This window comes from Pituophis catenifer, unplaced genomic scaffold, assembly GCF_029215685.1.
Source record: "Pituophis catenifer annectens isolate HBS135680 unplaced genomic scaffold, rPitCat1.0.hap2 SCAF_5, whole genome shotgun sequence".
NCBI classification, from domain to species: domain Eukaryota; kingdom Metazoa; phylum Chordata; class Lepidosauria; order Squamata; family Colubridae; genus Pituophis; species Pituophis catenifer.
In genome coordinates, this window is record NW_027256885.1 from 12,386,287 (window position 1) to 12,412,264 (window position 25,978).

Here is a 25,978-nt window from a genome sequence, read left to right on the forward strand (position 1 = left end):
GGAGAGAGACAGATACAGAGAGGGGGGAGAGAGGAGTGGGGGAGAGAGACAGACACACACGCAAGATACAGAGGGGGGAAGAGAGGGAGAGGGTGAGAGGTACAGAGGGGAGAGAGAGGGAGAGAGAGAGAGATAGGGGGAGAGAAGGGGAAGATAGGGAGAGGGGGAGAGACAGGGAGGGAGAGAGGGAGAGATACACAGAGAGGGGGAGAGATACACAGATACAAGGGGGAGAGAGATACAGAGAGGGAGAGAGAGATACAGAGGGGGAGAGGGTGGGAGAGAGAGAGGGAGAGAGAGAGAGAGATACAGAGAGGGGGAGGGGAAGATACAGAGGGGGAGAGGGAAGAGAGACATAGGGAGATATATATATATATATACAGAGAGAGATAGAGGGAGAGAGACAGACAGAGAGATACAGAGAGGGCGAGAGGGGGGAAGATAGGGAGAGTGGGAGAGAGAGATACAGGAGGGAGATACAGAGGGGGAGAGAGGGGAAGATACAGAGAGAGGGGGAGACGGGGGGGGAGAGAGAAGGGTTTTGTGGTTCCCGGTGTGTGTTTTTGTTTTTTTTAACAACCAGTTCTCTGCCCTAATGACCTGCTGGGTAGGCATGGCAAGAGGGTCATGTGACTGGATGGGAGTGAGTGACGTGGAGTTGGTCATGCCCACCCAGGTTTTGTGGCTCCCAGTGGTTTTTTTTTCTGTGAGAAACGGGTCCAAATGGCTCTTTGAATGTTTAAGGTTGCAGACCCCTGGTATAGGGTCTCCTGCTTGAGCAGGGGGTTGGACTAGAAGACCTCCAAGATCCCTTCCAACTCTGTTATTGTGTTATGCTGCTTTTGACTAAGGAGTAAATAGTAGTGAGCTGTCCCAAGTGGGAGATAATACTAATTATTTAGAGAGGTAAAAACTAAAACTGAAAAGTTCCTGAAGGATTTTTTTTTAAAAAAATTGGTCAATTGTCAACTAATTGGCAAATAAAGTTCGATTTAAGTAAGAATAAAGTGATGCATATTGGGGGGAAAATCTGACTTTATGTTTTGTGTGTTTGGATCTGAGTTATATGTGGAAAAAAATGGGGCCTTAGTGGATAGTTTGCTGAAAAGTGAAAAGGGCAGTTTCCATGCTGGGGATTATTAGGAAAAGGATTGAAAATAAAAATGCCCATATTGTAATGCCTTTATACAGATTTATGGTACATCTGTGGCCTGAATACTAAATATTTGTACCAGGTTGGATTCAGTACAACCAGATACTATGGAACTGTGTTGAGAACCAATTGTTGTTTAAAAAAATAGTGCATCTGAGCATGTGGGCTAGAAGTGTCACTAAGGCTTAGGTTAAAAAAATAACTTCCTAAACATGATTTTTATTTCTGGATATTAGTTTCAAGGGTTTTACACATTTGTATTACCACTATTTTGAGTTTTTTCAGCTGTAACTGGAATAATGGTATTGGGTACCATAGTCTTCTAGATAGTTATTAAACGATTCTGTGCAGCCCTCTCTTTTAAATTAGTATAATGTGGGTGGCAGCAATGGCTTAAAATAGCCTACGGTAGCCTAAAATTGCATATTAAGCATTTAGTGAATGACATCACTGTTAGAAATATGTTTGTTTTTCTGTTTTTATGCATTGTCATTGGAAAATATTGATCAGTTGCTTTAAAATATTTCACAATTAAGCAAAATAGCATGAAAACTTGTACTGGGTATTGACTGTTATTATTTATTTATTTATTTATTTATTTATTTATTTATTTATTTATTTAATTAATTTATATACCGCCTTACTCCCGAAGGACTCAGGGCAGTGAACAGCCAAACAGTAAAAATACATAGATACAAAATTTAAAAACAAAGTAAAATCGAATTAAACAAATTTGGCCCAAACGTATTAAAACCCCAATCCTTTAAAAACCAATTTAAAATTTACATAATTAAAAAGAGGGAAAAGATTAGGCCAGGCCCGCCTGGTGGAATAAAAAGGTCTTAAGAGCGCGGCGGAAGGTGCGCAGATCCAGGATCCTCCGTATCTCCAGGGGGAGCCCGTTCCAGATAGTAGGTGCCGCCACAGAGAAGGCTCTCCCCCTAGGGGCCGCCAGTCGACATTGTTTGGCCAACGGCACCCAGAGGAGCCCCTCTCTATGAGAGCGTACCGGCCAGTGGGAGGCTATTGGTGGTAGTAGGCGGTCCCGTAAATAACCAGGTCCTAAGCCATGGAGCGCTCTAAAGGTGGTAACCAAAACCTTGAAGCGGAAGACCACCGGGAGCCACTGCTGCTTGCGCAGGAGAGGTGTTACACGGGAACACCATGTCGCTCCCATTACCACCCGCGCGGCCACACTATGCGCCAGTTGGAGCCTCCGGGTGCTCCTCAAGGGGAGCCCCATGTAGAGAGCATTACAATAGTCCAGGCAGGAGGTGATGAGGGCATGAGTGACCGTGCGTAGGGAGTCCCGATCCAGAAAGGGACGCAACTGGCAAATCAGGCGAACCTGATGAAAAATCCTCCCGGTCACGGCCGTCAAGTGCTCTTCTAAAGACAGCCATGAACCCAGGAGGACGCCCAAGTTGCAAACCCTCTCCGTGGGGGCCAATGATTCGCCCCCAATAGTCAGTGATGGCACCAACTGACTATATCGGGACGTCGGAAACCACAGCCACTCGGTCTTGGATGGGTTGAGCCTGAGCCTATTCCTCCCCATCCAGATCCGCACGGCCTCCAGGCACCGGGACATCACTTCAAGGGCATCGTTGGGGTGGTCCAGGCTGGAGATGTACAGCTGGGTGTCATCAGCGTACTGGTGGTACTTCACCCCAAAACCACGGATGTTCTCGCCCAGCAGCTTCACATAAATGTTGAACAGGAGGGGCGAGAGGACCTACCCTTGTGGCACCCTACATATGAGGGGCCTCGGGGTCGACCTCTGCCCCCCTGTCAACACAGACTGCGACCGGTCGGAGAGAAAGGAGGAGAACCACCGTAACACAGTGCCTCCCACCCCTAACTCTTCCAACCGGTGCAGCATGATACCATGGTCAATGGTATCAAAAGCCGCTGAGAGATCTAACAGGACCAGGACAGAGGAGCACCCCCTGTCCCGAGCCCTCCAGAGATCATCAACCAACGTGACCAATGCCGTTTCTGTGCTGTACCCGGGCCTGAAGCCCAACTGGAACAGATCCAGATACGTCGTTTCATCCAGGTGCTGGGGGAGCTGTTGCGCGACCACACTCTCAACAACCTTCACCACAAAGCGAAGGTTGGAGACCGGACGATAATTTACCAACATTGCCGGGTCCAGGGAAGGCTTCTTGAGGAGAGGCCTCACCACCGCCTCTTTCAAGGCAGCGGGAAAGTCACCCTCACCCAGCGAAGCGTTTATAATCCCCTGGAGCCAGCCTCGTGTCACCTCCCGGGAAGCCAGCACCAACCAGGAGGGACACAGGTCCAATAAACAAGTGGTCGCGTTCAGTCTGCCCAGAATCCTGTCCACGTCCTCAGGGGTCACAGGATCAAACTCATCCCAGATAACATTCTCAAGATCTGCCCCAGTCCCTCCCCCTGAGACTACCCAGTCAGAGTCCAAATCTTCCCGAATCTGAGTGATTTTGTCATGCAGATACTGAACAAAATCCTCGGCTCTACCCTCCAAGGGGTCCTCCCGCGCTTCCTGGTGGAGCAGGGAGCGGGTCACCCTAAATAGGGTGGCCAGGCGGTTATCTGATGACGCAATAAGAGCAGCAAAATAACTACATTTCGCTGCTTTTATCGCCACTAGGTAATGCCTAATATGAGATCTTACCAGTGTCCGGTCCGATTCAGAAAGACTGGCCCTCCAACTACTCTCTAGGCGTCTTTTCCGACGCTTCAACTCCCTCAGTTCCTCAGTGAACCAAGGAGCCAAATGAGATCGGCGCTGGGTCAGAGGCCGCAAAGGCACGACCCGATCCAGAGCTCCAGCGGCCGCCCTATCCCAGGCGGCCACCAGGTCTCCAGTCGAGGCGTGTGCCAGAACCTCAGGAAATGGCCCAAGCTCCGTCTGGAATCTGTCAGGTTCCATCAGGCGCCTGGGGCAGAACCATCTTACCGGCTCCGCCTCCCTGCGACGGTGTGCAGCGGTTCGAAAGTCGAGACAAAGGAGAGAGTGATCTGACCATGACAAGGGTTCAGTAACTATATCCCCTATCTCAAGATCCCTCGACCACTGTCCAGAGACAAAAACCAGATCCAGCGTGTTTCCCCCTGTGTGGGTAGGGCCATGAATTAACTGGGTCAGGTCCATAGCTGTCATGGAAGCCATGAACTCCCGAGCCATCTCCGACGTCTCACCCACGGACGGCAGGTTGAAATCCCCCATGACCATAAGCCTAGGGGTATCAACTGCCACCGCGGCGATGACGTTGAGTAGCTTGGGCAGGGCTGTTGCCACGTGGCAGGGAGCCAGGTACATGATCAGCAAACCCATCTGAACCCCGTGACCCCATTTCACAAAAAGGGATTCACAGCTGGCCGTCTGAGGAACAGTGGCCTCCCTCGGTCTCAGACCTTCTTTAATGATAACCGCTACCCCCCCGCCCCTCCCCTGTGACCTCGGCTGATGGAATGCTTGGAAACCTGGCGGGCACATTTCAACGAGGGGAACCTGAACTGGATGTAATCATCTTTATTCACTGTTAATCCCAGTGTAATCATCTTTATTTTTCTCACTGTTAATCTCAGTGTAATCATCTTTATTCACTGTTAATCCCAATGTAATCATCTTTATTTTACTCACTGTTAATCTCAGTGTAATCATCTTTATTCACTGTTAATCCCAGTATAATCATCTTTATTTTTCTCACTGTTAATATCAGTGTAATCATCTTTATTCACTGTTAATCCCAGTGTAATCATCTTTATTTTTCTCACTGTCAATCTCAGTGTAATCATCTTTATTCACTGTTAATCCCAGTGTAATCATCTTTATTTTTCTCACTGTTAATCTCAGTGTAATCATCTTTATTCACTGTTAATCCTAGTGTAATCATCTTTATTTTTCTCACTGTTAATACCAATGTAATCATCTTTATTCCACTGTTAATCCCAGTGTAATCTTCTTTATTTTTCTCACTATTAATCTCAGTGTAATCATTTTATTTACTGTTAATCCCAGTATAATTATCTTTATTTTTCCCACTGTTACTCCCAACATAATCATCTTCTACTTTTATAGTTATATTATTAAAAATATTCAAATTATAACCATTGTTATAGGTATTTAACCAATATCCCAGTTATTATAACCATCAATTTCCTCAAATAATATCTTTTAACATCTTAATTAAAAATTGGTTCTTTATATCCATTGCTATATTTCTTTTAATGTAATCTATTTTCCATATATTTTAGCTTCAATCACTATTTCATTTCTAAATATCTGTAACATAATTCTTCTCATATTTGTTTATCTCAATATAGTCATTTTATAAATCCAAGTCCTGGACTTCTTTAAATTTCTTAATATTTTCCAACCTTTTATTCTTTTATCATTCAGTATTAATCTCCATATAATCATCATACTTGCTCCAATTATAAAAGTTCCATTGTATTCCCTTCTATTTCTTTTTTTATTCCTCCAAAAGTCAAGCCTCTTGTAGACAAGAAAATCCTCCTCCACAAGTTCCCACGTTTATTATCTGGTGAAGTTCACAATTTTCCAAAACAAAGAAGCAAGTTGCAATGTTCCTTTTTACTCCAGATGGTGTCTGTCTGCAATCCACAATTTCCAATTGCTTAATAAGTGCTGCCGTCGCCTGCCTAATTTTTGGTAAGTTGCTGTCTGAGTGACTCTGTGCCCCCCCACCACTTGCTTGCAGTTGACGCCCGCATGCAGCCCCAGGACACCCACCCCCTTGCCAGCCAGGAGCGCTGCCGCCAGTTGCTCCCCTCTGCCTGCCTGCCTCAACGCCGCCGCCACTGTTGCCATTAGGAAAGGCCCTGAAGCTGCGCTGCCCGGGATGCACGTGGGCTGTCGCGGGGGGGGGCGGCAGGCATGTCTGGCTGGCTGGCTGGACACCGCTGCCATTGCCGCCGCCATTGTCATTAGGAAAGGCCCCGAAGCTGCGCTGCCTGGGATGCACGTGGGCTGTCGCGGGGGGGGGAGGCATGGCTGGCTGGACACTGCCCGGAGCATGAGGCTGGCAGGAGGAGGAGCCGGTGCCCCTGCACCCCTCACCCGCTGCCCCGGGAAGTGCCAATGAAGAAGCCCAGCCCTGCGCTCACTCAGGCGCCACACCACGCCTGCAGGTACATGGAAAAAGCTAATTTTTCTGATCTAGAAACAAGTGTGGAAAAAGAGATGAAATGGGTCATTCTCAACACTTGCATTCTCTACACTTAAAATATCTAGAAATTTTAAGTGTAGAGAATGCAAGTGTTTAGAAGTCACACCCACTCCCAGACCTGCTTGGGATCAACCAGGACACCTGCAGCCCTCCCCTGCCTCCTCAGGTGTTGGAACATGTTGGGGGGGATGCTTTTCAAGGAACCACAAGGGGGGCTGAGAGCTGGTTTCTGTCCCAAAAGTAATATTTGGTCCAGAACCAATCCCAACATGAAGGTCTTTTATTTGTTCCTTGAACTCCTTGTCTTTGCATTTTTACCAGGTAAGAAATTAAATTTCTGATGATGTAAAAATAGCTCATAACTCACCTTTCTAAACAGCTATTATCATGTCTAAAAGCAAGATACTCTTCTTCATCTTTTGTCTGGAGTACCATTTAATCCAGAGCCTTTTAATTCCAGAAGTCCAAGTTTAAAGAATGGCCTTCTGGAATTAAAGATCCATTTTTTAGCTAAAACTTAATTCACACCTGTTAGTTTTGCTTTAAACAAATAGCTTTGAGCAGTGTGAACGATTGACAGTGTAAGCCTCCAAAGGTCTGAAAAATATATCATTGATTTTTCTTTGGCATTTAAACTAGATATCCAATGTAAAAAAGTACATCAAGGAAGGACTGGAAAGCCAATTCATACTGAACTGTATTGGGTTTTTTGTTATTATCCACTATTTGTACCTAGTGTGGAAAAAGATGAAATGGGTCATTTCCCCAGACAAACCATCCCACAGCCCTCCCCATCCCCTCTTCTGTGAAATTGCTTTCTCCCACTCCCTGGTGGTCAGCAAATTCAAGATGGGTTTAAGTCATGACCCAGATGGGTTCCCCCATCTGGTTCATGACTTAAATAGCTATTTCCCAGCAGTGCTTTCCTCCACTCCTATCTCTGTTTGTTTGACTGGTTCACAGTTTTGCTTTAACTATTCTCCAGTATTATCTCCTCCACTTCCTTCTAGGTTTATTTTTTGGCTGGTTCACAACTTAATTAGCTTTTTTCCAGCAGTGCTTTCCTCCACTCCTAACCTTACTTATTTGGCTGGTTCACAGTTTGGCTTTAACTGCTCTCCAACATTATCTCCTCCATTCCTCCTAAATCTATTGTTAAACTGGTTCACAACTCAATTAGTTGTTTTCCAGCAATGCTTTCCTCCACTCCTACCTCTTTTTGTGACTGGTTCACAACTTTGTTTCAGCTGGTCTCCACAATCGTGCTTTCCTCCACTCCTAACTTTTATTTTTTGGCTGGTTCACAGCTTTGCTTTAACTGTTCTCCAGCATCATGCTTTCCTCCACTCCTAACTCTGTTTTTTTTTAACTGGTTCACAGCTTTGCTTTAACTGTTCTCCAGTTAAACCAGCTAAATACTAGATTTAGTAGTAATGGAGAATAAGTCTGAAGTAAGCAAAAATAAAATATTTTGGGAGTAATAAATTATAGATGGAAATGTTGAATGAATGTTAAAATGAATCGATTCTGAAATGACTTTAAGAGAGGAGAAAAATATTTTATGTTAAGACTATGGACACTAGATGTCATTTAAGAGAGGTAAAATATAGATTTGACGTAATGAGTTTTAGGATTAAGGAATATATATGAAATACTGATTGTTAAAATGATAAAGATTTAGAATGATGTTTATTTGGAAATGATTGAATATAAGAAGGAGCTGTGTATATTTGGAGTTAAAGATTTAGGGTGATACAGTGAAATGCCAAATGTTTAGAATAAGATGTTAGAATGTGTGATAAAAAACCGGGATTGGATTTTTTATTTTTTAAGATGTAAATGGATGAAATTTGGAATTGAATTGGTTAAGGGAGTGTGAGCAATTATACCTATTCTATACCAGATCAAACCTTTGCTCTAAAAACATGTATTTTATGTTTTATGTTTAAAAATAAATAAAACATTTTTTTTTTAAAAAAAAAAAGAGGAACCCCCATCTGAGAATCACCGCTGTAGATTGGTTGATTCAGGGGATTTCTTTAGTGTTAACTAATAGTGTTAGCTATTTTTGGTACAGGGATAGATTTGTATGGGATGCCTCTTTTTTTTTTTTAATGTTGTGTTTTTGTAGACTCCAAGTCTTGAATACCCAAAAATGGGTGCAGCAAAAAAGGCAAAAACAGATAGTGGAAGATCATTCCAAGAGGCCTGGACAGAGTCATTTGGAGTGATTGAACGCAGTGGGAAAGCATTATGTACTTTGTGTAATGAAAGTGTTGTGTGTCGCACATCAAGTGTCAGACGGCACTTTGACACCAACCACAAAAATGTTGCTGAACTTGGTGCAACTGAAAGAAAAGAGTTTATTGAAGGGAAATTGAGGAGCTATCATTCCCAGTCTCTTAGTTTTTCCAACTATCTGTCCAGAACAAATCATCTGACAACTGCCAGTTTTCAAATTTCATTGTGCCTAGCAAAACATGGTAAGCCCCTCTCTGCTGGGGATATTTATTGGTTCGATTTATTTATTGGTTCGATTTATATGCCGCCCTTCTCCAGAGACTCAGGGCAGCTTACAATGCGTTAAGCAATAGCCTTCATATTTTTGTATATACCTGCTTAGTAGGGCTTTCGGCCCCCCCAAGCGGTGTTCTTTTTATACAAAGTCAACTTATTGCCCCCACAATCCGGGTCCTCATTTTACCTACCTCGGAAGGATGGAAGGCTGAGTCAACCTTGAGCCTGGTGAGATTTGAACTCGCAGTAATTGCAGGCAGCTGGCAGCTAAGTGCTACTTAACAGCACTTCAGTCCACTGCGCCACCAAGGCTCCTTCAAAATGGCCATGTTTTCTGGGAGTAATTCCCTTTTTTATGATTTCCCAAACAGGGATAAAATTATGAAACGCATCTCTGAGGTACCACTTAGCAGAAATACTGTTAAAGATCAAGTCCAGTGCATGGCAAGTGATGTTGGTCAGCAACTCACCGCTGACTTACAAAAGACAGCCTGTTACTCCATGTGCTTGGATGAAAGCACAGATGTAAATAATCATGCAAGGCTAGCAGTAATTTTGTGTTATGCTGTTGATGACATCATGAGAGAAGAGCTGGTGAAACTGGTGTCTTTGCCTGAAAGAACTCAAGGGATAGATATCTTCAATGCTGTGATGGAGGCTTTTTTGTCACAAGACAAAAGACCAGAAAAAGTAGTTTCAATTACTAGTGATGGGGCACCTTCTATGGTTGGGCAACATCTGGTTTCATACAGTTGTTTGTTAAAGAAATAAAGCATAAAGTCATTCAGTTCCATTGTATTATACATCAAGAAGCTCTTTGTGCCAGGGAAAGCAGCAAAAAATTTGAAGATGTCCTCAAAGATGTCACAAAAATGGTGAATTTCATCATGGCTCATGCTCTGAATTATTGACAGTTTAAAGCACTTCTTGAGGAGATTCATGCACAGTATAATGGTTTACTTATGTACAATAATGTCCAGTGGCTGAGCAGAGGATGAGTCCTGGAGAGATTTGTAGCCTGCTTGGATGAAATTAGGCTGTTTATGAATGAAAAAGGGCAGGGATATCCATAGCTCACTGATATGGCCTGGGTTACCAACCTCATGTTTTTTATAGATTTTACAACACACTTCAATGTACTGAAGAAACAACTACAAGGTTTTGGGAAAACAACAGAAAGGATGTTTTGTGATATCAAAACATTTGAGAGAAAACTGCAGGTTTTTGAAAGAGACCTTGAAAGTGGGCAGCTGAAATATTTTCCAAATCTAAAAATGCATATAGAAAATTTTACAACATTTGCAGACAGTCCTACAAGCCATCAGGAAATCTACAAGGTATTTTCTAGCATTGTAGCAGCTGCAAAGGTGAATTTTAGTAACAGGTTTTTACAGTTCCGTAAGATGGAGACAACCCTGTGTTTTCTTACTTCTCCAGATAAAGCCAAATTTGAAGAACTTGATCTTTCCTGCTTACACTGGTTAGATTTGGAAAATCTGGAAATGGAGCTATTGGAATTTCAAGAAAGCTCCATGTGGAAAAATAAATTCTGTGACCTGCATGAAACACTTGAGAAGATAGAAAGGATGACAAAGGACAGCACAATTACCGTATTTTTCGGAGTATAAGACGCACCTTTTTCCCCCCTAAAAGAGGGTGAAAATTTGGGTGCGTCTTATACACCGAATGTAGCCCTGCCCACCCCCACCTTTCGGATGTTTTTGGCCTCCGCGTGTCACATTTTCGGGTGGTTCCAGGCGGCAGGGATCCTCACTTCCACTTGGATTTTGATAACGAGCAGCACAGATCTTTTTATCCATTTAAAACAAACCCTATCACCCTACGCGCATTTTACTGGAGTGGGTGGGGTGGGGGATGGTTTTCATGGGGGCAGAAGAGGGACTTGGCACCAAAGGCTCCGCTCCCGAGACATCCCTGTCTTCCTACCTATAGCCGTAGGCATTGAAAGCCTGGCTTTCTTGCAGCAAGGCCCGATAGAGACGCAGCACTTCAGTCCTCCTGGACGCTGTCATCTTGTAAACAAAGTGCTGGGCTTCCCAGCAAGCCCCCTGTGCCTTTGCTGCCTCGGTCGGAGCCTGATTCCTGAAGCAGACTGGGGAAGCGTGGAGGTTGGGACTCTGTTGGCGAAGCGGGAGCTGCGCAGGAGGCGTAAGGCAAGGTGGCTTGCCGCTTGGCCTGCCCCTTCTCCAGACGACCCAGGCAGAGGGCAATCGGCTTCTGCTCCTAGCCCGGGAGATGGATCTGGCCAGGAGAAAAGAGAAGGTGAGTCTGTGGAGAAGGAGGAGAAGGGCACGCGGCTCTGCTATATGCATCGGGGAACCGGGGAGGAAAGAGTATTTGGGCGGCAGCGCTGGCTGGAACCGCCCGCCACCTGAAACATGCTATTTTTTGGCCTCCGCACGCCCCGTTTTTGGAATCAGGGAGGAAAGCGTTTTTGGGCGGCAAAGCCGGCTGCATGACCCGTTTTTGGAATTGGAGAGGAAAGCATTTTCAGGTGGCAGTGCCACAATCCCCTCCCCGATTCCAAAAACGGGGCGTGCAGCCCGCTCTGCCACCTGAAAACGCTTTCCTCCCTGATTCCAAAAACGAGGCGTGCAGAGGCCAAAAAAAAGCATTGTGTTTCAGTCGGCAGGTGGTTCCAGCCAGCTCTGCTGCCCAAATACGCTGTCAGCGTTCCAATTTGTGATCTCCCCCAGCACTGACATGAATGAGAGAGGGAGAAGCCTTGCTTTAATGCTGAGATGAACTTTCACTTAGTTTCCTGCTCTTTGGTAGATAACGTTACTTAGGAGATAGAGGGAGGGGGGAATTCCTGTGAATAGAAAGTGCTTGGGACAGAGAGATGGATCTGCATGATGGCCAATGAGACATTGGGGATGAAGAACGGAAAGGGAGGGGTTTGGAAGGAGATGCCAGTTTTGGCTGCACCCAGAGTTCAGGAATGACGTTGTTTTATTCTTAAATAAAGAAAAGATTCATCAGAGACTTTGCGTTTGAGAATGAAGTTTATTTGAGATAACACCGAAACCTGACAGACAGCCAAAACTCTTCCAAAGCCAGGGTGGCTGATTTTAAATCATCCCGCTCCCTCCCAGACGTGTGGGCGGACTGGAGGTTATCGCCGGACACGATGGCTGAAGCCAAGCTTTCGGAGGAAAGTCTACTTCAAGCGACAGGAGGAGAACCGGCCGTGATTCCAGCCAGTTTGGAAAGTACGAAGGCTCAACTCTCCCTGCCTTCCCCCTCGGCAGAACTTCAAGCCAAGAAACAGAAGCCAGATAAGTACCTGGGGATTGTGCCAAAAGCCTCCGCGGCTGAATTTCGCTTTCCAAACGTGAAAGATAAAGGGAAACCCCTAAGTGAATTGGGGAGGGCGACCTGGCTATGGGAATGGCAGCAAGCCAGGCAACAAGAAATTCTAAAGAAGCCACTCGAAAGCCCCATAGATGAGTTGAAAGAGAAATTTGATCGTGCCACCCTTCAGGGGGAGGGGCCATCTTGCAGACCCAAAGAAAAGAGAGAACCAGTCTGGGCTGTTGATCCAAGAGGCCGTAGGCCGAAGCGCAGCCCTTCCCCCCCTCCACAGCAGAAGGAGGAGGAGCCCAACGACGCATCCATGGGTTCCCCCCCTCCCAGCAAGCAGAGAAGCCTAGATGAGGCATTACCTCCCTACCCCAGGATGAGAGACGAGGAAGAGGACTATCAACACCAAGGCCGGCCCTACAGAGCTCAGCACAGAGAGGAGAGGGCAGAGAGGGAGGAACCACCCCAGTTCAGAGGGAAGTTCGATGGTGACCCAGACAATCTCGCCCAATTCCTCGATTCAGCTGAGATATACATAGAGCGTTTTGGACACCTCTATCCTTTCCCCAGAGCCCTAGTGAATGCTATCTCAGAAGGGTTGGAGGGAGAAGCAAAGAGGTGGTCATCATCCCTCTACAAAAACAGGCCCCCCCAACTGCAAGATGCAGACGGGTTCTTGCAACTATTGAGAGCCCGTTATGAGGAGGTGGAGGAGGACCCCTATGTGGAAGTCGAGCTCAGAAACCTAATGCAGAAGGGGAAGCCCATCAGAGAGCATATCCGTGAATTCAGGAGAGTCATTGGGACACTGCCTCCCCTACCAGAGCGATTGCTGGTGTATTTTTTTAGGACAAGCCTAGATAAGAGAATTGCCCAAGTGACTGCCTATCAAGACATCCCAAACCGACTCTCTGAATGGTTCCGGGTAGCGATAAAAGTTGACAGAGGGCTGCGGGCAAATGACATGTCGAAACAACCAGATAGAAAGGAGAGAGGCCAACCGGACCAGGGACCACCCAACAGACGAGAAACCCCAACATCACAGCCCACCCAGAGGCCAGCCGCCCCACGGAACCCACTGAAATGCTACAGATGTGGGGGGATTGGCCACGTAGCAGCAAGATCTGGAACCCCTAGACCGGGACCAGCTCCACCACCCAAAGCACGACCAGAACGAGGGCCCAAACGCACCACCCACGTGCCACGGAAAGCTCCCCAAAGCCCGGAGTTTTTCGCTCAACTGACCGAAACCAGAGGAATCCCAGATGAGGGAGATCAGTCCCCCGAATCCTATGACACCGAGGATGAAGGCGAGGACGACCCGATGGTGAGTGGACCCGTCCATCCTTTCCTTTTCCCCATATGCCTAACAGCCCCCAAAACAGGGACCCAAGGGACTTTCCAAGCCCTAATAGACTCTGGTAGCACAAGGTGCCTAATTAACCTACCCACAGTTCTAAAATTGGGGATCCGAGCTAAAAAGCTCAAACAACCAATTCGCTTTGAGCAAGTTGATGGGTCCCTAGTGGGGGGAGCTTACGCCACACACTTGACTGAACCCGTGAGGCTGGAACTAGCAGATCACTGGGAAACGATCCGCTTCATAATAGCCCCCAAGATGACAGACCCAGTCATATTGGGACTCTTGTGGTTGGACAAATGGGGCCCAATCATTTGGTGGCAAGAGGGGACCCGCAGGCTGAGGATAGCAAAGGGCCCCCAACCCTTACCCCCCCGATCAGGAGAATTCCCCCCCATGCAGAGACCCCAAAGCCGCCTGCCACTGCAGAAGAAAACACCGCCAACACAAGGGCCCCTCCCAGAAGGTACAGTGAAGCAACTGGCAGCCGCACCCGACAGCGCTTGTGATACAGATCAGATCCCAGGGGAGTACCAAGACCTTGCAGAGGTATTCAGCGAGGCCGAGTGTGACATTCTACCCCCCCCCCACCCCGTGAGACCGATTGTGCCATCGAGATTATTCCGGGAGCGAAACTACCCAAACCTAAACTGTATGCCATGATGCCCCGTGAAATGCAGGAAATGTGGGACTACATAGACAAGAACTTACGAAGGGGATTTATTGAGCCAGTAAAACCAAAGGTAGCGGCGCCGGTCCTTTTTAAAGAGAAAAAGGATGGCTCTATGAGGCTGGTGGTTGATTTGTGAAGTATCAACGCCGTTTGCGTACACAACTTATACCCCCTCCCCCTCATGAAGGACATGCTAGCCCACCTAGCTAAAGGAAAAGTTTTCACCAAACTAGACCTTCAAGAAGCTTATTACCGAGTACGCATCAAGGCAGGGGTTGAATGGAAAACAGCATTCAACTGCCCCCTGGGGAGTTTCCAGTTCAAGGTAATGCCCTTTGGATTGCAAGGAGCCCCGGCAGTGTTCATGCAGTTGATAAATGAAGTCCTACATGAGCACCTTTACAAAGGGGTCCTCGCCTACCTGGACGATATTCTCATCTACACGGAGACCATAGACGAACATATACCCCTCGTCCGCCAAGTACTGAAAAAACTGCTGAGGGCAAACCTGTATGTCAAACTGTCAAAATGCGACTTCCACCAATCACGGCTAGACTACCTAGGCTACCGAGTATCAAACGAGGGGATAGAGATGGACCCAGCCAAGGTCCAATCAGTTCTACAATGGCAGCCCCCTCGCACCTGCAGACAACTGCAAAGCTTCCTAGGGTTCGCAAGCTTTTACAGACAATTCATCCCCTCGTTCGCGAGAATTGCCAAACCTTTGACGGACCTCCTAAAGACAGGAAGCCCAACGACGAAACCCCACCCAGGACAACCCCTACAGTGGGACCTGACCTGCCAACAGGCATTCGAAACGCTAAAAGGAATGTTTGCAAAAGAACCTGTCTTAAAACACCCTGATCCTGAACAGCCTTTCGTCATCCAAGCAGACTCAAGTGATGTGGCAGTAGGAGCCGTGTTACTCCAAAAGAACAGCCAAGGTAATCTACAACCCTGCGCCTACACCTCCTGCAAACTCACCGACACGGAGAGGCGATGGGCGGCGTGGGAGAAGGAAGCGTTCGCAGTAAGATGGGCGTTGTTGACCTAGCGGCACCTACTAGAGGGAGGCCAGAAACCGTTTGAAGTCTGGACTGATCATAAAAACCTGGAGGCCCTAAAAACCCCACGGAAACTGTCGCCCAGGCAAGTCCGGTGGGTTCAATACTTCAATCGTTTCAATTTCAAGCTTAAGCACATCCCAGGAGGGAGGAATTTCCTGGCTGACGCCCTCTCCCGGATGCCCCAATACAACAGTGAGCGGGAGCAGGTAGTGAATGCCATCATCCCCTCCACCCAAGCAGTGGCTCAAGTGATCACCAGACGGCAACAACGTGATCAGCAGGGCCAACCTGCAAGTGACTTAACTGTAAGACTAAAAAATGAAACACTGACAGACCCCTGGTTCCGAGACAATCAACATCTCTTGACAAAAAGAGATGACCTAGCATGGAAGGGGACAAAGCTCTATGTCCCACAGATTTTACGCACCCTGATTCTCAAGAGGAGCCACGACGTTAAACCAGCGGGACACTTTGGGTTCCTAAAGACTCTGCACCTAGTACGAAGGCAGTTCTGGTGGCTCCACATGAGAAAGGACGTAGACAGTTATGTAAAAAGCTGCACCATTTGTGCCACGATGAAGAGAAGACCAGGGTGCCCTCCTGGACTGTTGCAACCAGTAGCTGAACCGACAAGACCATGGGAGGAGATTGCGATGGACTTCATAGTAGACCTACCGAGCAGTAGTGGGAATACAGTGATCTGGACTGTAATAGACTTATTCTCCAAACAGGCACACTTCATTCCTTGTAGCAGACTGCCCTCAGCCCGCCAGTTATCCAAATTGTTCCTGAAACACATCTACCGCCTGCATGGAGTCCCCAGGAGAATCATCTCCGACCGAGGGGTCCAGTTCACAGCAAAGTTCTGGAGGGAGTTCCTACAATCCATAGGGTCATCCCAAGGGCTCAGCTCAGCATTTCACCCGAGCACCAATGGGGGGGCAGAAAGACTGAACACTATGATAGAACAATATTTAAGATGCTACGTCGACTACCAGCAGTCCAATTGGGCAGACCTCCTATCTTTTGCGGAGGTCGCATATAATAATGCTGTCCACAGCAGCACGGGGTTAACCCCGTTCAAAGTAGTGAGTGGTATGGATTTTGTCCCCATGCCAGAGTACCCGAGGGAGCCCCCTTCCTCAGTTAGCTTGACCGACTGGATGGCAATGTTGAGAGAAACTTGGGAGAATGTTAAGAGGGCGCTGGCCAAGGCAGCCCAATCTTATAAGAAACAGGCAGACAAGCACCGAACTCCCCAAAGACCATTTCAACTGGGAGAGAAAGTCTACCTTTCCACCAAGTACTTGAGACTTAGACTCCCGAGCAAGAAATTGGGCCCGAAATTTAAAGGACCGTTCCCTATAGTAAAAATAATCAACCCGGTTACAGTACAACTGCAGTTGCCCCGGCTCCTGGGGAAGATTCACCCCGTTTTCCACAGTAGCCTTCTGAAGCCTGTAGTGGGGTCTACTTTAAGGCTGATGCCACGTGACCCCCCCCGGGCCCCTGGTTGTTGGGGGCCAAACTCACTACAAAGTGCAGCAAATTCTTGACTCAAGATGGCACAGGGGGCTCCTCCAGTACTTAATTAAATGGAAGGGCTACCCATTGTCAGAGGCTTCCTGGGTGAAGAGCTCAAACATCCAAGCTGACCGCCTTATAGCAAAATTCCATGCAGACCACCCGGGCAAGCCGGGAGGGGGAGGGTCACACCCAAGGAGGGGATAATGATACTTAACTTGTTGTGGTTTTTTTTTCCCTTTGGGGCAGGTCGCGTTGGAGAAATGAAGGGAGAGGGGCCGGATGTCAGCGTTCCAATTTGTGATCTCCCCCAGCGCTGACATGAATGAGAGAGGGAGAAGCCTTGCTTTAATGCTGAGATTAACTTTCACTTAGTTTCCTGCTCTTTGGTAGATAACGTTACTTAGGAGATAGAGGGAGGGGGGAATTCCTGTGAATAGAAAGTGCTTGGGACGGAGAGATGGATCTGCATGATGGCCAATGAGACATTGGGGATGAAGAACGGAAAGGGAGGGGTTTGGAAGGAGTTGCCAGTTTTGGCTGCAACCCAGAGTTCAGGAATGACGTTTTATTCTTAAATAAAGAAAAGATTCATCAGAGACTTTGCGTTTGAGAATGAAGTTTATTTGAGATAACACCGAAACCTGACATACGCTTTCCACCCCGGTTCCCCGATGCATATAGCAGAGCCGCGCGCCCTCCTCCTCCTTCTCCGCAGACTTGCCTTCTCTTTCCTCCTGGCCAGATCTGTCTCCTGGGCCAGGAGCAGAAGCCGACCACCCTCCCCCTGTGTCATCTGGAGAAGGGGCAGGCCAAGTGGCGAGCCACCTTGCCTTATGCCTCCTGCGCAGCTCCTGCGCAGCTCCTGCTTCGCCTACAGAGTCCCAACCTCTGCACTTCCCCAGGTTGCTTCAGGAATCAGGCTCCGACCGAGGCAGCAAAGGCGCAGGGGGCTTGCCAGGAAGCCTGGCACTGTGTTTACGAGATGGCAGCGTCCAGTTCAATCCTGATGGGCTTAAGGGTGACTCAGTCTTCCATCCTTCCAAGGTCGGTAAAATGAGGACCCAGATTGTTGGGGGCAATATGCTGACTCTGTAAACCACTTAGAGGGGGCTGTAAAGCACTGTGAAGCAGTATATAAGTCTAAGTGGTATTGCTATTGAGGAATTAACACCTTTTTTGAGTTAATATAGTTCCTCAAATTTCCCAAAACAAAAAAGGGTCAAATGTGTTGTCTCATTTCCTTTTGTAATGTTATTGCAATTCCCATGGTAGCCCCTTGTAAGCCAAAAATAAAAAAATACAGACCCAGGCAAACAAAAGTTGTCTACTTTGTCCTATTTGCATCTGCTTTAAAATAACATGACAGTGAGTCTGCTACAAGTTAGATATGCAAAGGTTACAGTACTTGAGCAAGCTGTTCTGTCATGGTAAATGCCTAACTGTATTGCCACCATGGGCACACAGCTCTGTAAGGGTTAACTAACCACATATCCCATCACTCCCATAACCACTCCTTACCTCCCAGCCCCTCCTCCTGGGTATAAAAGCTCACACCACGAGGCATTCTGTGTGTTCCAGATGTGTACCTGAAAGAGAAAGGTCCAAGGTCAGTGACCTCTGGCTCCATAAGGCCTAGGATTTATCTAGGCCTACAATAAAGGAATTTAATTAAGAAAGAGAATTCGTCTTGTGAGTTATTGGGCTAGATCCATCACCATGACAAAATGGTAGCAGAGGACGGTTGCCCATAGCTCCAAATGATGACTGAACCCAATGTTTGCCCTGAAGAAACAAACAGAGTACAGACAAGAGCACTCACCAAAAAGATGGCTGCACAACTGGCATCCAAGGGCACCACAGCAGAGGAAACGCCAGCTGAGAGTGAACATGACTCCAGTCTGGACTCACAATCTGATGAGGAGAGGTCACCCGAAAAGACCACCAGCCTAGAAGAAAAAACGACACAGAAAATAAACAGGTTTAAACTCTCCATCCTGAAACTGATGGAAGCAAGCAACGATGAGGAAAACCTCATCGCGGATCTCCAAAGCCTACTCGAGCAGCAAGGAGCAGCGATCAAGGCCCCAAAGACATCTGAGGAAGAAATACCACCAGAAAGGGGTAGGCCATACCAGTCCGATGACTTCGAGCTGGCCGAACCCATTTTCGCACCTTCTTCCCGGCGGCCATCTTGGGATGGCCCCCAACCAATGGGAAGCCAGGATTTGAATTCCCTGGCGCAAAAAAGCCCGACCCCCGAAACAGACGAGGGGCACCCACAAAGTGACCACGAAGAGCATGCACAACCCTACAAAAAATCACCTACCGATCTTGAGGTGCAAAAAGCAATCAAAACCCTCACCGCCGCGTTTGGCTCCGCTTTCGAGCCTCCCGCAGCAAACAAAAGCCAAAAAAGAAATCCTGGAAGCCAAAAAGACATCAGGACAACCAACAACGACCGGGCGACTGAACCACAGCCACCCAGAGAAACCACGCGCACCAACAACAAGCACCAGAACCCGGCTACCTGCAGGAACGATCAACCACAGGATTCGAACCCACTACCCGCAGCACCAACTACGCGAGACCCAAGGGCAAGGAGAAGAACCGGCTACTCACCCATCCCACGACCTCCGCCAGGCCTCTTCGCACGACTGGGGACCGATGAACACAATGCAGGACCCGCCCCCGCCGCCGCGCTGCCGAGCACAGGAGATCCCCGACCTACGACCTCCACCGCCGCTGCGCCGCCGATCCACAGAAGTCCTCAACTTGCGACCGCTTCGCCTCCTCATCTTTTTCCCTTCTTCGCCGGAGATCCAGCCGTCCTGCAATGGCTTCCACCATCCAGAGGAGACTCCGGACTCACCGGGGGTGAGTCCAGCCTTCCCCCGACAGGCCTAGGCCTAGGCCTGGGAGCTCCAGCAGCAGGACCTTCACTCGACGGACTCCGGTGCGAAATGAGCTTCGTGCATGCCCAGTTGCCGCCTGTAACAAGAGAAGCAAGTTACATAGAGACAAGTAAATACAGACTAGCAACAGACATCCCAAAGCCTTATTGCGAGTTCAATCACACAACTTGCAACCCAAAACTTCTAGACTCACTCACAGAAGCAGACTTCGAATTAAAGGTAGCAAACCAAAGCAAAGTTCAAGTAGTAGGAAGGGGAAACACATACATCCCACAAATAGGAAGAATAGAGGGGGTACTGTACGTGCCAGGGATACCCCACAACGTACTGGCCATTACCAAGCTGACACAGAACACAAGCATAGAAGTAGTGTTTAGGGATGGAAAGGCCTGCATGATTAAGCAAGGGGAGGAGATAGGAAAGGTAACCATGCAAGAGGGCCTACCCTACTTCACACCCAACATAAGAGAGGAAGGAAGCATTAACACTAGTGCAAACCATGAGGCAGATGGAGACTCAGAAACAGAGGGGGTACAGCAGGGGGTAACCAAACGTAAGCAAAATGCTAATAATTCTGTATCCATTGGGAAACCAATGCACGATAACTGCGCTCACCTCCTACACAGAAGGCTGGGACACATTAGCTTTCCTATTGTAAAAAGAATGCCCGAGTGTACCGAAGGCCTCAAAGTAAAGAACTGCGAAAATTACTTGGAGTGTTCAATATGTAAGCGTTCAAAGATTAGGGTTAAAGCCATACCCAAAAGATCAGAATGAACCACCAGGTCCCCCTTTCAATTAGTGCATATGGACTTGGTAGGGCCATTGAAGCCATCTATCAGGCATAGGAAACAATTCTTCCTCACCATTGTGGATGATTTTACCAGATATGGGTATGTCTACTCCCTCAGACACAAAAACGAGGTGTTCCAAAGGTTCAAGGAATTCCACAAAAGGATAGAAATGCAACACAATATGAAAATAAGACAAATAATGACAGACAGGGGTTCGGAGTTCATGGCTAAGGAATTCACAAGGTGGCTGAGGGTGCAGGGCATAGCGCATTACACCTCGCTGTTCTCGCCCTTTCAGAACGGGGTCGTAGAGAGAAAAAACGGGGTGCTACAAATGATGATGAGGTGCGCCTTGGAGGATGCTGGGATGGGGCAGCATTTTTGGTCAGAGGCATTGCACTACTCCAATTACACTCTAAATAGACTGTGGTCAAGCTCCATCAACAAGACCCCATACGAGATGCTATACAAGAGAAAGCCCAACATAGCACACCTACACATATTCGGTGCCCCAGCTGATGTCCACATCCCCAGGCAACTGAGAAAGAAGGGAGAAAAAATATCAAAGAGGCTAAGGTTCGTGGGTTACGAACCAGGCACTAACGACTACAGGTTCACCGACAACAACAACAGGTTTGTCGTATCCAGGTCTGCTAATTTTCACGAACACACAAACTGGTCAAGGGTCCACTCCAACGACACCCTCGCCAATAGAAACAAGCTTGAGCATGGTCAGGGGGGAGAGAAGGTGGAAGCACACAAAACCAACCACCACAAAATAAACATCAAAGAATGGAAAGAAGGGCATCCCTCTCTGAAGCTAGATAGCCTAACAAACAAAGAAGCAGACCACATGCAAGAGACCGAACCACCCCCCAGTAGACCAATCAGAGAGAACAGGAACAAACTACCAAAGAAACTAGAAGATTACATCATGACCATCCACAACAACCACACCACACCCAATTCATATGAGGACATACTTGGCCTTCCCCAGGAAGAGAGAGAAAAATGGATATCAGCCATGGAGAGAGAGATGGAGAGCCTCAGGAACCTGCAAGTGTATTCGCCCGCTCAAGTTCCAGAAAACAAAAAGCCGATAGGAACCAAATGGGTGTTCAGGGTCAAGACACTAGAGGAAAACAAGGCCCTGTACAAGGTGAGACTGGTGGCACAGGGTTTCGCCCAGAGATACCCTGAAGACTACACCGACACCTACTCACCTACTGTCAGGGCTGAAAGTGTCAAAAGTGCCCTGGTGGTGGCCACCATCCTGGGGCTTGAAGTGTTCCAATTCGATGTACAGACTGCGTACCTTCACGCCGAATTGGATAAAGAGATATACGTCAAAGCACCCGGATATAACGAAGGGGAGAACAAGACTTGGCTGCTGAATAAAAGTCTATATGGACTTAAACAGTCGGGCAAGAGGTGGTACGATTGCCTAGCCAAGGCCCTCAGATCCATGGGTTTTGAAGCCACCTCAGCCGACAAATGCCTTTTTACGAAAAAGGAAAATAACTCATTCGAAGGCGTACTCATTTATGTGGACGATATTTTGTACATAGGCAAACATAAGGACAGATGTGACAAATTCGCCACTGAACTGGGGAGCCACTTCTCCTTGAAATCGCTAGGCAAAATCGATAAGTATCTAGGAGTTCACGTGATAAAAACTGACAAAGGGTTCCGACTTTCCCAAAAAGAAAAAATCATCGAGTTACTATCAAAGTGCAACATGTCTGAGGCGAAACCCAGTGAAACTCCCATGCAGCCAGAGTTCCTGAAGAGTATGTACGATGAATCAGAACCCTTCACTGACAATAAGTTGTACAGGTCCACTATAGGGTCTCTGCTGTATATAGCCAACTGGACCAGACCCGACATCGCCTTAGCCGTCAATTTACTGTCCAGGCACGTAAGCAAACCTACCATATCCCACTGGAACGCCATCAAAAGACTGCTTAGGTACCTAAAATTCAGCATAAATGCACAGCTCTGCCTCGAACCAGAAATATCTGAAAGACCAAAGCTGACCTGTTACACTGACGCTGATTGGGCTGGGGACATAAAAAGCAGGAAAAGCACTTCTGGCTATGTACTACTGCTTAACAACTGCCCCATTCATTGGTATACAGGGAAGCAGAAACTGGTAGCCACCTCAACCACTGAAGCGGAATTCGTTTGCCTATCCAAGGCCGCAAACAACCTGGTATGGTTCGACGACCTGCTCAACAGTATTTGGACTGAACCTTCATACCCAATAATCATTCATGAAGATAACAAAGCAGCAATAGAAATATCAAGAGCCGATGCCGTAGGTCAACGGACAAGGCACATTGATATCAAATGCAAACACGTCAGGCAGTTCTCAGAGATAGGTTTCATTAAGGCCGTATACTGCGATACTGAGGAGCAAACCACAGACATACTCACAAAGCCCTTACCACATAAGCAACATACATACCTCATGTCAAAAATATGTGTTCATATGTAACCTACGCATATACATGTATATAACTTATATGTATGTAACCATTGTATACCTGTACCCAGTTAGACATTTAGAGGGGGTTTTGTCATGGTAAATGCCTAACTGTATTGTCACCATGGGCACACAGCTCTGTAAGGGTTAACTAACCACATATCCCATCACTCCCATAACCACTCCTTACCTCCTAGCCCCTCCTCCACGAGGCATTCTGTGTGTTCCAGATGTGTACCTGAAAGAGAAAGGTCCAAGGTCAGTGACCTCTGGCTCCATAAGGCCTAGGATTTATCTAGGCCTACAATAAAGGAATTTAATTAAGAAAGAGAATTCATCTTGTGAGTTATTGGGCTAGATCCATCACCATGACATGTTCATTATGATGTTGCAATCTCATTCTTATTCCTCATTCTTATTCCTCTTGTAGGATATAATCAATTATTACTGTACTGTGAAATGCAAAATATAGTAATATTAATCTTTGCTTTTCCATTTGCATTGAAGATACTAGGCAAGGTTCAACTGTTTTCCAATTTGTTATTGATCTTTGTTTGCATCATATTTAACATTAACAGTAATAAAGGTAAATTTCTCTCTTGCAGGTGAAGCAGGTGACCAACCAGATAGTGTTGAATTGTGCTGACATTGATATTATTACAGCTTCCTATGCACCAGAAGGAGATGAAGGTAGTGTTGGAAGAAACATCCTTCTAGGTTCTGCTCCAAGTGGGGAAAACAGACACTGGAAACATGGAGACTGCTTGGAAAGATGGTTTAATGGTGGACAGGATCACATGGCTTGAGTTCCTGAACAGAAAAAGGGCTGATACAGTAAATCTTCGGGTTTTTATGCTCTCTCTGGCTCTGCATTTCTTGGGACCCCAAAAGAGTATCCTGATTGGTTGTCAGACTCCCAGGGGGTGGGGGCCTTGCTGGCTGATGGTCACATGTGCTTCCCAGGTCACATGTGGTGAGTTTCTGCTGCTATTGTGTAGAGGGCTAATCCCATCTTTGGCAATTCCTACTATGGCTCTGCCTGAAGGAGGCAGATCTTTGTTATGTAGAATAGACTGGCCCAGGCCTTAATGGCCCATTGACAAAGGGTGGGGGGCAGGAAGGTGGGAGCTGCTTTGTCTGTAAAATATGCTTCTCATATTTCTCATCCAGGGAAATATAATATTCTGCCTTTTTCATATTTCCTAAAATATTTCACTCTTCCAGGAAAGGGGTGGGTGCTAACTTCCTACAGTAGGATGGAATATTGATGCAGCTTCGGCATGTTCTGTCATCAAACATAACATCACTCTAATAATACTTTTAATTTGCAGTAAGCATTTTCAGCTTTATTTCACATTAGATAGCCTATCTGCTACATTTTGAATAGCAACATTTTGCTGCATTGTAGATATTAAAAATAAGAATGTAGTGAGCTTTTAAATATGTGTTGAAGTAATAAGACTTGATGGCAAAATCTATTAATAAAAAGAAAATATGGTTAAGAAGGAACTTACCATTTTTATCCTGTAATATGACAATCCTTCAATCACTGAAACTTCATTATAGGTCATAGGCCCAAATTGCATAAAACATGGGTGTGCAACCGTTTGGCTTTCCTGGACCACATTGAGTGAACAGGAATTGTGTTGGGCCGCATATAAAATATATAATATAGTTAATGTATATAAATAACAAGCTTCCTTTATTTTTAATTTTTTTTTTTAACAATCTTGTGGGGTGGCATTACTAGCTGTCCAGGGGCCACAGATTGGACACGCCTGGCATGAAAGAAAATGTGTTGTATATTACAAAGTACAATGTAGCATGCATGGTAAAAAGGCCTATAATAGTTCTTAGTCTATTACCATCAGCAACACATACATTCTACAGGCTGCTAATATACACTTTGCAACAGCAAGCGTTATCTTGGGATCTTTATCCACCAAAAAAACCTGCATGTAGAATCTTGTCCAACCTGGAAATGGCTACAAAGTATTAGTAACTCATTCTAATGTCAGGTTCCAAACAGAATGCAAAAGAAAGGACACAAACCTGGTCAGTTGCTGCCTTGTTTTATTAACTTCCTGGCACGTACTGACAATCTCTGTTGAATCTTTTGTTAGGGCTACATGCCCATGCTCCATGCCACCTTTTATACAATAAACACCACCCCTCTCATCACCCAATCACGCACGTCTTTCCTCCCACGTGTCCCAGAGTAATTGCTCTCGGCATTAAGCCAGCATAATAGTTACACCCCCAGCTTGCCTGCTTGCCAAAACCTCCTATCTAATCGGCTGGGTTCTCCCTCCTCCAGCCCCCACCCACTGCCCTTCAGGCCTCTTTCGGCCCTCTCTGCTGTCCTGAGTAATGTCATCGCCATGCCCGTCAGCTGTTTAGCAACCACGTGGCATCCCGGCAGTTCGGCAGGGTTTCTCGGGCCGGTCGGATTCCGGTTGCTTCTGACACAGGAGGGGTTCGGCGTGGCCACAGAGTTTACATCTCCTGATGTCGTGGCAATGTTTCGGCTGGGCTTGGTGGGATGGTGACTGTGCTGGACGTTGGACGCGTGGCTCCCTCCGAATGGCAGCTCCAGGCCGGCTGGCCCACCAGAGCTGACATCTAACTCAGTAAATATGACAGTAAAGCAGGACGTGATTCACCGCTCCTATCTTTACAAGGACAAAGCCTTTCAGCATAGGGGATTTTGCAGTATTTACCCCAGACCACTGCTGATGGCAAAATATTAAACTGCAATAGTGTAAATTTATTGTTTGTGAATTGGGCATAATGCTTTTTTAAAATAAAATCTGCTGTTCCCCAGTTGAGCTCTATGTGAATCTTGCTATATTCAGTTTGTAATTTTATATCAAGAATCATTTAAAATCTGCTGATCTTGTTTTAGCTGCATCAGTATCCCACTTGAGAATACCAAGAGTCATTTTTTTGGCGTTTCGAAGAGGTATCACATGAACATCAATAATAG

At 46.7% G+C, this 25,978-nt stretch overlaps 1 protein-coding gene across 1 annotated transcript in view; it reads left to right on the forward strand.

Moving 5' to 3' along the window:
- The first annotated feature begins 23,601 nt into the window (after positions 1–23,601).
- Positions 23,602–25,978, forward strand: part of NPEPPS (aminopeptidase puromycin sensitive) — a 398,753-nt gene continuing 396,376 nt past the window's right edge. The window contains exon 1 of the mRNA XM_070944668.1: positions 23,602–23,682. The gene's annotated coding sequence lies outside the window, so the exon portion shown is untranslated. The remainder of the gene's footprint in view (positions 23,683–25,978) is intronic.